Raw genomic sequence first — 15,049 nt, 5'->3', positions numbered from 1 at the left:
TTAAAAAAAAATTTTCTTTGTCAAAAAAAGTCAAAAAGCTGAAAAAATAGAAGAAAATGTATCTCATATTAAAAACAATTGACATAGAAAACATATCAAGGATAAAAAATGTAAGAATCATTGTCCTATCTGAAAGTCATGACCAGCTGTTTTCTTTCACAATATGATTAATACAGAAATATGTTTTGTATGACTGTACATATATAACTTATAACAAATTGCTTGCCTTCTCAATGAAGAGGAAGGGAAGGGAAGTGAGAGAGGGAATTTAGAACTCAAAATTTCTAAAAATGAATGTTAAAATTTTTTTACATGTAATTGGAAAAAAGTATTTTTAAAAAAAGACAAATTTTAAAAAAAAGATAAGTATGACAAAAAAAATAGGTCCTAGACATCATATTTCAAGAAATCTTACAAGAAAACTGCCCCAGATCTCTCAGTACTAGAGTTCAAAGCAAAAATAGAATCTACCAGTTACCTCCTTAAACATGTCTCAAAATGAAAACTCCCAGGAATATCATAGCCAAAATCCAGTTTCCAGTTCTAAGAAACAACATTACAAGCAACTAGAAGGAATTTAAGTACTGAAGAGCCACAGTTGGGATCACACACAATTAGTAACTGCAATTATAAATGAGCAAAGAACTTGGAATATGTTATTCTAAAAAACAAAAGATATGAGCTTACAGTCAAGAATAGCTTACCCAGTAAAACTAAGTAAGTTAAAAAAAAAAAAAAAGACCTTTAATGCATTCCTAATAAAAAAGGACCAGAGCTGAAGAGAAACTTTGAAGTTCAAATATAGGAGTGAAGAAAAACATAAACAGGTAAACATGAATGAACAATACTAAAGGACTAAACAAGGATAAACTGCTTCATTCAAATATGGGGAGATGATGTCCCCTCTGAACCTTATCATCATCAGAGTTCATAGTGGGAGTCCAATTTGACAAGATCTGAGATTGGTTCTATTGTGTCTTGACAATCTTAAGAAAACAATAGACAGGGAAAGAGAAATACACTTGGGAGCTGGGGCAGGGAGGGATAAGAAAAGGAAAGCTGGGGAAAATTCTCACACAATGAGGGTGCACATGTAGACATCTATACAAACAAAGAGGAAGGGTGGGAGAGAGCAGTTGACACTTCAACCTCAATTTCATCTGGTCAAAAAGGAAAAATACACATACACACACAATTGGGTATAGAAATACATTTTACTCAACAAGGAAATGGGAGGAAAAAGTTAGAATGGGGAAGGGGAAATAGAGGAAGAGTAGATTAGGGGAGGGATTAGTCCTAAGTAAAACAAACAAAAACTATTGGGATATGCAAAAATATGTTGTTCTTGTTGTTGTTGCATTTTGTCCTTTGTTCTCGAAGAGGACCATGACATCAAGATGATGAGAAGACTTGCAGTTGACTTTGATTTGAGTGAGGGAGGGCTGTGCAAGGTCACTAGTCTCACTTTCTTCTCCTGAGCCATCTGGATCCAGGGGCTTGATATTCAGCAGGATGACCAGAGATGGCCCAGGATGCACTGTGAGACCCTGGCCCTTTTAGGCTAAGGTATTATTCACATTTTCATTTTGAGTGAGATACACCCATTCAATGAATAGACTTCTTTAAGTTACTCAAGGAGTGACCCCTTTAATAAAAAAAAAAAAATCAAACTGGGAAGGGAAGACCCTCAGGGTTCCTGGGTAAAAGAGAAACAATTACTATTTATTCTCCATTCAAGTTCCTATTTGGAGCTCCACATCCAGCTCTTTTTGAGGCGGCAAAGAATGGGAATCTGAGGAGGTGCCCATAAATTGGGGAATGAATGAACAAATTATGGTATATGTAAATGTGATGGGATTCTATTCAGTAGAATTCATGAAACATGCTACATATCTCCTCTTAAAGAGATAAACGATACAGAATGAAACAAATTTTTTTGGATATGGTCAATGTGGAAATTTGTTTTGATTGACTATACATGTCTGTAGTGGGTTTTTTTATTCTTGTGTTCTTATTTGGTGGGGGGAGGTGAGAAGGTAGATATTGGCTGATTTAAACAAAATATTTTTTAAAATAAAAAATAGCCAATTACTTTTCATTTCAGTAAATAATATTTCTTGACTAACATGACGGTAATATTAAAATGTGAAATTTTTGTTATGTAGTTTTATAAGTTGTTTTTTCACCTCTCTAACTCCTTTATCCTAAACCATGCTTTCATCTATAATTCTTGACACCTTTTCCCATCTTTGCACTGCTCACCAAGTAAAAAGTCCCAAGGACTAATTTCTAGGTAATTATGAATCATTTTATTATTTATGGCTAGCAAATAATTAAAGGATGATCATTTGGTTTTCTCTTATAAACCAAAGATGAATTGTGGAGGCCTCTCAAATGCCTATATGCTCTTGGAAGAGTGGGTGTTCCCAACAGGCACCAATCAACTGACTAGTTAATTAATGAGTGTGAATATTATAATGAGAGGTGGAGCTAGTCTAACATTTGAGGCCATGACTCTTACTTCTCTTTACCCAAGACCACTTGCAGCCTGGGACAATCTAAACAAAGGGATCTAATCTGTGGGGGCTACGGGAGTGCCCCTATAGGTTGCCTGAATGGAACACAATGGGCCAGAATTTACTTAGATTAGATTCTTTTTACTCTTTAATCAGAACTAAACTTCCCCAGCTGCAAAACTGAGGACAATGTTAAATCCAATCTCACCATAAATCTTGTTCTTCAGAGGATGATTTGACCTAGTAGAAAATAAGGAAATAATAAGGGGGGAAAAAAACCTGGATTCCCTATAATGATGGGTTATTAATACAAGAGATAAATAATTATTTATCTCATTCATATACATTGATTTAATTTGTAGAGTCTTATCAAATTCTTCACAGAATTTCTTTATCTTCTCATCATCAACAACCAATGTTGGTGCATAAAGTGGAATTATTTTCGTGGTTGTCTTTTTTCAGACACCTACCATCAGTTCTGAATCACAAGATGACCAGATTTCTCATGAAATAATGTTTCTTGTTGCCTTTGGTCATAAGATAACGTAAATTCCATCAACTCCTTCCCTTGCTTCTCCAAGGAGTACCTATGACTCAGCCTTCCATTCAGCTGCAATTTTCTTCTTTCTTCTGGTTCCTTTTATAGCAAGAATGTCAGGATTGATATGATTCACCTCCTCAGCAGTTTATCTTCTGATTAGTCACTGAACAAGGATCTTACACTTAGAATTTCAATAGTCAAATTAGAGTATGGATGGTCTACAAACACATCCTTCTTAGCACTCCCTGCCACCTTTTATGCTGTACTAACGTCGGTATTACAGAGGGGAAAGGAGGCTACACAAGACTGAGGAGCAGTTTGCATTTTTCTTTTTTTCATGATTTGCTATGGCCAAAATCCACTAAAGCACTTTATAAATGTGAGTTGTTATTTTGAAAGGCAGCATGGTGTAAAGAGCACTGGATCCAGAGCCAGGACACCTGCATTTGAATGTTTACTACCTATGTGTGAACTAGAGCAAGGCATTTAAACTCTATGGTCTTTAGTTTCTTCATCTGTTAAATGAGGGAATTGGACTACATAGCTGGAGTTGACACATGTACGGAAATGTGCCAGTAGGGGCCATTACTGTGTTGCCAGAGCTTCCCTGGAAAACTCCAAGGACTCCAGAGGTGAATGTAACTAAACCCTGAACGGCTTATGCTTTGACATGACAAAGTAGTTCCCTTGTTAGGCAAGCTCTTCTTACTGATGTAGTAGATTTTTAAAAGAAAGTGACCTCCCCTCTACTACTCTCTTTTTCTCCTACTTAGTTATTCCCATGAGAGCTCCCCAAATGGCTCCTATATCAGTCAAAAACAAGTACGTATTAAAAATTTACTATGTGCCAGGGCCTGTGGTAAGTGCTAGAGTTATGAAGAGAAAGCAAGAACAGATCCTAAACTCCAGAAGCTAATACTTTAATGGGGAAGACAATACATCTATACATCCATACACATATGTGTATATATATACACATAAAATATACACATACACACACAAATGTATATGTATAATATGCATGTGTATATGTATATATAACAGCAGTCAGTGAAACCTTAGTCCTTAGAGCATGGACAATTTCCTCTGCATGTTGCCAAACATTGCTGAGACTTGGACAGCCTGCTTATAAAAGTAAACTTCAAAAGTTAAAAAAAAAAAAAAGAGCCTTTTCCCTTTCTGATTCATAGCATCATAGGTATTCTTTAATTGTTTCCATTATGGTTATTGCATGCTGATACAAAATCCTTTAATTAGCTGTTGAACTGGAACTGAATGTGTATATAAAAGGCTGAACAGCCACTCTCACCCAATCTACATTCCAACCAGCTTGGATCCCTAGAGTATGGCTCACAAGCCCTCATCTGGTGTGCTTCCCCCCAATATTAAACACCAATTAATATCTTCCAATATCATTTAACCAATTAACATCAATCAGTTAGTATTTACAGAGGAATACAGTGAAGGTACAGCAAGAATCAAAGTATAACAACTTACCAAACCAGGAACATACTTTTCTCTACCACCTTATTCCTGGAGAGGGTTGACTCAAACTTAAGGTGATGGTTACATAATATTGCCCTCCTGCCCAAATTTGCTTCATTTTTCACGTTGCTCCCTTGCTTTCAGGACACGGTGGCTCAGCTGTTAGACTGATTCATTGCTAGGCTCCATCAAACAGGCTGTTGCTGCTGCTGCTGTTACCATCTCCCAATATTGAGGAGAGCTTTGATGGCTCTTCTGAGTCTCTTTTGAAAGCTTGCTGAGTTGTAATCTGGTCCATGCCATCTCTGATATGTAGTCACTTAAGACCAAGGAAGAACGAAACAACAGAAACAGAGGCTGCAGGGGCAGAGTGTGTTTCACAGCACATAGGAATCAGTGGGGAGATGAAGCAAACAGTAAGCTGCTGCCACTTCCACAGCTGCTATGTCTACCCCTGCTCTGAAGCAGGTAGGGAAAAGTCCACTCTGTCGCACACTTCTGGAAGCACACTCACCAAGCCACCATGTAGATTGGCAACAAGTACTAAATTTTGTACTTGCTTTAAGGACTGGGTGCTCATTGACTCTCACTATGGTCTCCCATTACATATACATGTTATGGATTGAGTAGATGGAAGGAAACTTAGAAGAAAAGACAGTGGGGAGATTCTAGAAAAGCCTCCTGCAGAAAATGGCATTTGAGTTAAGTCCTGAAGGGAGTTAGGGATTACCAGAGGTAGAGATGAAGCAACTAGATAATCTCTATGGTTCCTTTTAGCCATGAAGAAATATAATTATTAATTTCTCAGTCTATCAGACTTCTGTTTTCACTTGCCACTCTACCCAGTCTGGAGCCCCATAGCAAATCATTTTAATATTATCTTTATTAGGACCCTAGAATTCCTTCTCCTTGGTTTCTATTTTAACCAGTCCCCAATCCTAGGTAACACCTATTTTTTCCATTTTTGTTTTTGTTTCTGAGCAGCATCAGAGAAAATCACAAAAGTCCTGACTGGGCCCACTACAGACTCATGTTATTTCGTCTGTTTAGCCCTCCCTGGTATCCTGTCAAGGACATGGGGGCCGGGAGTTATACAGATCAGCATAAGGGAAGAGTGGATACATGTAGCTTTGACTACTCAAGGTCAAGCGCCAGAGTTACTGGTAGAATGTTACAAGTAATGGTCAAAGCCTTAAGCCCAGGGCTAAAGCTGGAAAGTAAGAACAAGAGAAAAGTTGTCACGCCAAAGGGATCAACAATTAGTGGGCTGGATTGCTCACTTTGGTGGTCAATTAAGATGTGGGATAGGCCAAGAATCCAAACAATTCATCAAGTCAGGAACTCAGTATGAACAACAAACTGAAACAAAGTGTTTAGCTGACTAGTTTGGCTCTTTCGGTATGGTCAAGTGTGTGCTTAGGATATTGGACCAAGTGTCATAAAATGACAGGGACTGAATACTATTTCTCCTCATAGGAAGCCTCCCTCGGCTTTGGAGCTAGGTTTTTTGTTTATGTGGGGTTTTTTTTTGTTGTTATAACTTGTGATACAAACTTATTGTATGATCATGCAGCTCATAGTTTTTTCAATAGGTAAAATACTGGAATTAACCCCATTGTTTTATATTTTTTAGGGTTTCTTCACCATGAGAAAGCTAGGTGAAACAGTGGATAGAACCTTAGGTCTGGAGTCAGAAAGACCCAAATTCAAATTTGGCCTCACCTACTAGCTGTGTGACCCTAACCCTGACCCACTGTTTGCCTCAGTTTCCTCTGCAAATGAGGATAATAATAGCACTTACCTCCTAGGGATAAATAATTGTCCTGGTTGGGAGGAAGATTTTAGCTCTTGAGGATTCACATTTATACTCTCATGGTGGCAGCTAGTGGGGAAGGGGAGTATATTTCTGTCTCTTCTCCCACCCATTGTCAATGGCAACCTGTAGCAGAAACATATGGCCCCAGGAGGCATGAACTTACAGGAAGGCTAAGAACAGAGTTCAAAAACATTGTAATCCCAATCTTCTAGGAAGCGGATTGGAGAGAGAGAGAGAGAGAGAGAGAGAGCACACACACGCAAGCAGGTACTTGGTGCTTGTAGCAGGCAGATTACTAAGACCCTGGGGCAGTTAGGTGGTACAGTGGATAAAGCACCAGTGCTGGAGTCAAGAGGACCTGAGTTCAAATCTCACCTCAAACACTTGACACTCACTAGCTGTGTGACCTTGGGCAAGTCACTTAACCCCAATTGTCTCATCCTGGGTCATCTCCAGCTAGCCTGATGAATATCTGGTCACTGGATCCAGATGGTGCTGGAGGAGAAGTGAGGTTGGTGACCTGCACAGCCCTCCCTCACTCAAAACAAAGTCAAATACAAGTCATGTCATCATTTCTCTGATGGCAGGGTCTTCTTCAGCAACAAAGGATGAACACACTCACGTTATCCCAGGGATAGAAAGATTCTAAAGTTGAACAAAGTTAGAAACAACCAGCGCTCACCAACCAAATCTGGCACTGGTTCAGTTTGTAACTGACTAGAAGTTTCTCAGGGTTTTGTGATGAGTTTACACAATGATTAGTTGTTGGGTTCTTTTTAGAAGATGCTACAGGGCCTTAAATACCATACTTAAAACTAGGAGCTCTTTTTTCCCAGAACTCAGTACACCACACTTCTTCCCAGAATATTAGGCAACCCTGAAGGGCCCTGTTCACTAATCAGCTGCTCTGGCCGTGGTTGTTAAGGTGGTATTTTGTTCTTGAATCCCTCTAATCTCAGCAAAATGCCAAGGGAGCTTCCTTACTCCAGTGAAAAATGATTTTTAATAATTATTATCTTGGAGATTCAGAACTTCTCCCAGTCTACCTTCTTTCAAAGTCCTGAGTTTAAGTTCAGTTTTTCTTTAGAAGGACACTTCTGATAATGAGATGACATTGACTCGCCTTGTCCTAGTCAAACTCCAACCCAGGCACATAAATAAAGTAGTCTAAGGTATAGAAATCCCATTGTGTTCAGCTCTGGCTTGGGTGGAGACAGAGTCTTCCTCTAGATAGCCCCAGGCTAGGAGTGGTCTGCTCTGGTGGTGGTGGTGGTGGTGGTGATGGGGAGTCTGATAAAAGAGGTATTTCCTAAATCCAGAGGTAAAATGATGATGAGAGAAGATATCACCCCTGTGTACCCTATATAAACTGTGCTCCTGGACCCCAGAATGAGTCCAGTTCCAGACTGGCTTGCATGCATATGTGTCACCAGCTTTGAGAGAAAGAAAACAATGAATACAACCTCATCATGTTTGTCTTTCTTAGACCAAATTCTGATGTTAACATTCTTAAGTAAAAAGGGAGTGTATCAAGAATGCCATATCAGAGCCAAGGTGGGAAATTTCAGTAGCTGACTATAGAGAGAAGTAATTGTTTTTGGTCAGATAGGAACTGAACACCAGAGTTACTAATAAGATAAAGCAAACCAGTCAAAGCTATGTTGGGAAGAGTGGAAAATGTATGTTCTTAGCATGCTTTATAGATAAAAAGTTTTTATGTATCTGATTCTGATTCTCATCTGATTCTCACACTAGCTCTATAAGATAAGGCGGGCCAAGTATTATTAACTTTATTTTATAGATAAGGAAACAGAGTCAGTCAATAAGCATTTATTAAGTATTTCATGTGCCTGTAGTTGTTGTTGAGCCATGCCCAACTCTTCATGACTCCATCTGGGATTTTCTTGTCAGGGATATGGGAGTGGTTTGCAATTTCCTCTTCTAGCTCTTTTAACATATGGAAAATAAAGCAAATAGGGTTAAGTGACTTGCTCAGCTTCACACAGCTGGTAAGTGTCTGAGGCTGGATTTGAGCTGAGGAAGTTGAGTCTTGCTGACTCCAGGCCTTGTATTCTATCCACTGTGACACCTAGTTGCCTTAAGCATTGTGCCAAATGATGAGGATACAAAGAAAAGCAAAAGATAGTACCTACTCTAAAGGAGCTCACAGCCTAATGGAGCACACTTCATGCAAACCACTGCACAATAGGGGCAGCTAGGTGGTACAGTGGATAGAGTACCCAAGTAGGAGTCAGGAGGACCTGAGTTCAAATCTCACCTCAGACACTTGACACTAGCTGTGTCACCTTGAGCAAGTCACTTAACTCCAACTGCCTCATCCTGGGTCATCTCCAGTCATCCTGATGAATATCTGGTCACTGGATTCAGATGGCTCTGGGGGAGAAGTGAGGCTGATGACCTGCACAGCCCTCCCTCACTCAAAACAAAGTCAAATGCAAGTCATGTCATCATTTCTCTGATTGTATGGTCTTCTTCTGGCAATGAAGGATGAACTGAATACAACATCCTTTCTGATGTGGGCAGGTCATGCTGAGAAAGGGGTGGCAGGCAGGTTATGTAGGGCTTTGAATGCCAAACAGAGGATTTTATATCTGATTCTGGAGGTGATAGAGACAGGTGAAGTTTCTTGCTCAAGGTTAATAGCTAATAAGGAGCAAAAGCAGGATTTGAAGGCGAGACAAAAAGAAAACTAAATAGGCTTTGTTTTCATTCATGTAATTTCACACACCCCAAAGAATATCTCTTCCACCTTACTTTTGCTTATCTGAATCCTACCCCTAGCTTATCTTCCAAGAACAATCTCACCTCCTCTTCCTCTGACCATCCTAAACCTCAGTAATGATTCCCTCTTCTGAGGGAAAGTATAACTTTATCTGTTCTGCTCATGGGGCACTTATTTGTTATCCCATATTGTTATTTGACTTTTTATACTCCTTTGTAACCCCAGGGCCAGTCATACTGCCTTGGACTAAAGAATATTTGTTGTTCTTGTTGATGAATTCATAATGATGCAGTGGAAAGTGTACTGCATTTAGAATCAAAGAACCTGGGCATAAATCCCAGTTCTGTCACTCAGTATCTATGAGACTGTAACAACCTATGTCCCTTAATTTTTCCAATCTGTAAAATGAGGGGATTGGACTAAATGACTTCTGAGGCCAGTTGTAGTTCTAAATCTATGATTCAGTGATCCAACTCCTAGCTACCAATCTATAATTATAACTAGTTAATTGTGAATTCTTATGTCTATATATCCTTTATTTTAGAGATACCAGAATTCTGCTTACAAGTGGTCACCTATCATAGTGAGAATAATTCTCAAGTACAACCTTAAGCTTCCAAATAAGTCAGTATTTACACATTTCAGGATCAAGAAGGAGGGATAGGGGTGGCCAGCAGGGCTAGCAGAGGCCTTCAAAAGGTTCATTTATGCACATTGACTATGTATGACTTCAGAAAGCCTCAGGAAGTGGTCAATTCTTAGGATACAGAAGCATTTAAAAAAAAATACCTTTTTTTGTTGTTGTTGTTGTTCCAAGAGTATAGTAGGCATCCTGTAGTCCTTAAGGAAAATTTCCCTCCAAGCCTTAGGGATTCATCTTTGTAGCAAGAATGAATATGACTGCCTCATTCCTTTATGTATCCCGGTTCCTGCCCCAGGGAGTCAAATGGAAGCCATCTAGTCTTAAGGACTTAAGTATTGTTCAATGGTGGGTTCTGGTTTGTTAAACTGAAAGAGAAAAAAACCCATTAAATGTTATTGATATGTTAATAGAAAGTATTTAACTACTTTCCATCTGGAAGAGGGTGAGACCAGCCGAGGTTTTTTTTAACTTCTCATCTTCTCATTTAACGAATAAAGTAAATTAATAGTACCATCTTCACTAAAAAAAATAATGCTTTCTAAAGTCATGACATATCGATTTTTGCAAGCTCTCCTTTGTGTTTTGGATCTCAGACAATATACTGTGAACTACCCAGTTTCTTTGCAAACTGTAGTGTCTGGGAGCTTGGGGAAAGAAGGTCCAAAAGCAAGATGCCACAATAACGAACCTCAAGAAAAATGGAATTTTTCCAAATTAAGCATTGGCAGAAACAGCAGATAAGAGCAACTGTAAGTGAAGAATCCTTTGGTCTAGACACATGCTGACTGGAGCTTTAACTAAATTTACTTTTGAGTTCTCCAAAGGGAGGTATCATATTGCATCAGTATCTCCTTTCATAATACTGACACTTTGTAAGCAAGTTTGCTAGACCTTGTAAAATATTTGGATTCGCATATACAGAATGTCACCATAGCCACTGTTAGGCAGTCAACAAGAAAAAGCTTTTTTTAAACTATTTGCTGAAAGTGGAAACAAACAATAAGAATTGTAATTTAAAAAAAAAATAAAATGATCTTTATTTCAGAGAGTTTACAGCACATAGGAAGTATTTATCGGAAATCAGCACACGATACACTTTGGGATATTGCCACTTTGGTAATGTCCGTAAGTGAAGGCAGTTATGTGAAATAATTCTAATATGTAGCTATAAGCCTATGAAAGTGGGTTGCTTTCTTCTGGAACAGACTCACATTACAGATAACTAAGAAATGTGCATAATTAAGTGGCTGAAAAACCCAGTCTGCTGTCTTAAGGAAAGAATGTCTAGGTAGTAGCTACCACTTTGAAAATTTCTCATGCCTCCCTCAAATTAAGATAATTAATTATTAACTTTTGTACAGGGTTTTCCAAGTGAATCCTCTTGCATAGTCCATCTCATTGGATCCTGTCCTTGTAGTCCTGTAAGGTTGTACAATTACAATTTTTACTAGCCTCTTTTACAGAAGGAGAAATTACAGACAGCTAAGGGAGATACAGCAATTTGTCTCAGGCCACTCAGTAAGTAGCAGAGCCAAGACTTGGACAACTGTCCTTTTGCCTCTAGATTAAACAATCTTTCCATTATATCACAGACTGTCTCATCTACTCTTGGAAATAACTTAGATGGCACAGTGACTAGAGCACTGGACCTACAATCAGAAAGGCCAAAGTTCTAATCTGATCTTGAATACTTACTCGTCGTATAACCCTGGCCAAGTCATTTCATGTATCTGCCTCAGTTTCTTCACTTGTAAAAGGGTGATGGTAAAAGCACCTTCCTTCCAGGTTTATTGTGAGGATAAAAGGAAGTATTTGCAAAGCACTTTATGTGCCATATAAATGCTGTTGTATTACTTAATATATGAAAAACTTATGTTACTAAATAGATAACATCAACAGAACTCAAAAAGTAACTCTGGGCAAACACTGTCAGCATAATATACACATCTAGCCCTTCTGCAAAGAGGGAAAAGGGCACTGTATATATCAGAGATTATTTTACAGTTGTGCATAGATCTTATCTTGTTCTCATATTAAGCATCCAACATTTTTTTTCCCCTAATGAGACCTGGACAAGTTCTTTGAGTGTTTGAGACTTAGACTACTACACCAAATATTCCTTTTTCTCGTACTAATCAGCTCAATGTCACTCTTAATAATTTGGTTGGTCAAGAACATTTACGGAATGGCTACTGTGTGCAGAACATTGTACCAGATACTGGTAAGAAGGTTGTTGGAGAGTGAAAGAAATAAAAGTTAGTGGTCTCTGACCTCTGTGAGTTTGTAATGGGCTATATTCAGAAAGACAGATCATAGGGAAAATGGTAAGAACATTTGCAAAGCAGCATGCCTACAGAGCAGATTAACAGCAGATACACAAAATGAGTGCCTCAGCTAGTACCCTGGTTCAGAATTTATCTAGGAGTTTGGTTTTTTTAAAATCAATTATTAATTAAATCTTATGAGGTATACACTAAGAAATATCCTAAGTAAGACTAAAAAATACCCTAAATAAAATAAGGATCTGGCTATTTTAATTGGCAACTCTTTTTTTCTACTTTAAGTTAGTTATGCGAGTAATTTGGTAAACTGGATATATCTGGCTTAGGGTTACCTAGCTGCACAGAGAATATGAGGTGTGTAATTCAGTGTCATACCTCACATTCTCTGACACTGAGCAAGATTATTTTTAGAAGTGACCTTCTAGGTCCCAAGGAAAAGTAAACAGACAGATCCACGTGACTTCCTCTGTCAGACTCACAGTAAATAAACTGGTACAAATGTACACACTACTATCAAAGGACATGAATCCACTTCTCTTGAAGAACAGCTTCTGGCAGTAAAAGTTTCATTGAAACCCAGCCATTATTCTGTGAGCAGGGTGTCTATTTTGTCGGCCAGCACTAGCCCTCGTGTCCAATTAGAAAGATGATTCCTAGATATTTAGTAACCTCAGGGAATGTGTAATTCTGTACAACCGAATGTTTGGATTAACAAAGCTTTACTCTCTTAATCATCAAAGATTTTAAAATGAATTTTGTACATTTTGGATGCAATTTTTCCCCTAAAATATATCATGTGATCAACTAACTCTTCTTACAATGATCCAAGACAATTTCCAAAAGACTCATGAAGGAAATTGCTATCCAGATCTAGAGAAAGAACTAATGGAGTCTGAATGCAGACTTTTCCCTTTCTTTATAATTTCTTTTCTTTTGTTCTGTATCTTCTTTCACAACATGACTAGTATGGAAATATGATTTACATGATTGAATATATATAATCTACATCAAATTGCTTATTGTTTTAGGGAGGAAGGAGGGGAGGAGATAAGGGAGAACATTAGAACTCAAAATTCTATTAAAATATTAAAAATTGTCTTTACATGTAATTGGAAAAAATAAAATACCATTCAAAATTTGTGTGTGTATTTGTACATATATATATACATATACATACATATATATGCATATATGCATATATATATATTTTGCCCTCAACTTCCACAGGTTGCAACCTGGGTCCCTAGGGGTAACTACTACTCCAAATTCAAATTATTCTGTGGTCTACACTCCTAAAATTATGGTTGACAAGTCCCTGCTGGTTCACTTACCTTTAAAAATACATCTTTAATCAGACAGCATAGTACACAGCTCATAGCAAAGGCATCCACTAAGATGGTATTGTTAAAAATAATTATTAATAAAATATTTCCCCTACTAACCTAAGGCATATACGCCTCCTACTACACCCAAATCCAGTGAAAAGAGTGGACACACATATAAAACACACTGGTAGTGAGCCATGCATACAGGGAATATGTAACCAAAGCAATGCATACCTCTGGCATTCATGAGATCCTATGTCCTTTCCCTTTTCATGGCATTTTTGTATTGCTCTCCACTGGGCACCTGGTCATTGCTAGGCAAGTCATTCAACTCAGTTCTCTGGGACTGTTGCTTTTTGCAGCTCAATTCCTAATGGCCAGAGTTAATTTGCTTTTAAATCCTTAACTGTCTCTTCTCTATGGCCAGCCCTCACTGTCCTTAAAGCTGTCTCAATTCTTTTTTGTTCTCTACGGGGTGTTGTGTCTCATACTAGAAGAATAGCTTTGCTGCAAGATGACATGACAACTGGGGAGTAAGGAGGAGTGAGAGGAAAATGCATTCCTTTCTTCTCTCTTGCTTTTTGGTAGTGGAACAAGGGAAAGGCAAAGATGGATCTTTCTTAGGGATGAGTTCTTCCTACATAGCAGGTATACTCTTTTCAGTCAAAAGACACACTTCACAGCCTTTACTGTGCCTTGACTATCTGGAGAGTGTATCCTCCTTTTTAAAAGCCACCAAAGAATGACTTCTTGTTGACAAGGCAATAGCAAGCCATTCTCTAATTCTAAGAAAGAGATATTCTTTAAACTTCATAAAATGGTAACAGATAATACATTATTGTATTTTATTTAACATATCAGTATCTTGTTGTCTGTTGGGGAAGCATAGTAGATAGAATGCCCAGTCTGGAGTCAGGAAAATTCAACTTCCTGAATTCAAATATGGCCTCAGATATTGAGTAGCTATGTGACCATGGAAAAGTCACTTAACCCTGTTTACCTCAGTTTCCTCATCTGTAAAATAAGCTAGAGAAGGCAAATCACTGTAGTACTTTTGCCAAGAAAATCCAAAATGGGGTCACAAAGCATCAAACAGGACTGAAAACAATTGAACAACAAAATGTTGTTTTCTATTACCTTATTCCTTCTATGATTTTATTAATTGGACTTAGTGAAGAAAATCCTGATCAGTTCCTTAACTATACTACCATAACAACTTTTTCTTAATGACTTACAGGCCATCATCATGACCTTCAATTATTGTATCAAGCTGTCATACAGTAATGTCCTCAGTTTCTGTTGATAACAAAATCTAAGAATTAGGAAATTATTAGTACAAAGGACTTAGCTCTTCCACAAAAGACTTCTTGGTGTATTAAAAAAAGACACTGGGATTTGGAATTAGAAAGCCTGAGTTTGTATCTTGGCTCTGGCATTTATTGTGTATGGCTTTGGGCAAGTCCTTTAATTTCTCAGAGTCTCAGTTTCTTATCTATATAATAAAGGGACTGAACTAAATTATATACAAGGTTCCTTCAAGCTCTAAGTTTAGAATATGATGAAATATCCTTTCTTCTACATAATCAACAAATAATAATTTATGCTTTCTAGAAAGACTTCCAATGAGGAAGTGGCCCATTTCATTTTTGAATAGTTCCAGTTGCTAGGAAATTTTTCCTTACTTTGAGCCTAACTTTG

The 15,049-nt window shown here is 38.0% G+C and overlaps 1 long non-coding RNA gene across 1 annotated transcript in view; it reads right to left on the bottom strand.

Annotated features, from left to right (window-relative positions):
- The window catches only part of LOC140520963 (uncharacterized), a 74,411-nt gene extending 68,815 nt beyond the window's left edge, over window positions 1-5,596 (bottom strand). The window contains exon 1 of the long non-coding RNA XR_011972732.1: window positions 4,555-5,596. This is a non-coding gene — a long non-coding RNA (uncharacterized lncRNA). The remainder of the gene's footprint in view (window positions 1-4,554) is intronic.
- Window positions 5,597-15,049: the final 9,453 nt, after the last annotated feature.

The sequence above is a fragment of the Notamacropus eugenii genome, chromosome 1 (genome assembly GCF_028372415.1).
Source record: "Notamacropus eugenii isolate mMacEug1 chromosome 1, mMacEug1.pri_v2, whole genome shotgun sequence".
NCBI lineage: Eukaryota > Metazoa > Chordata > Mammalia > Diprotodontia > Macropodidae > Notamacropus > Notamacropus eugenii.
This window is presented reverse-complemented; position numbering and strand designations above follow the sequence as displayed.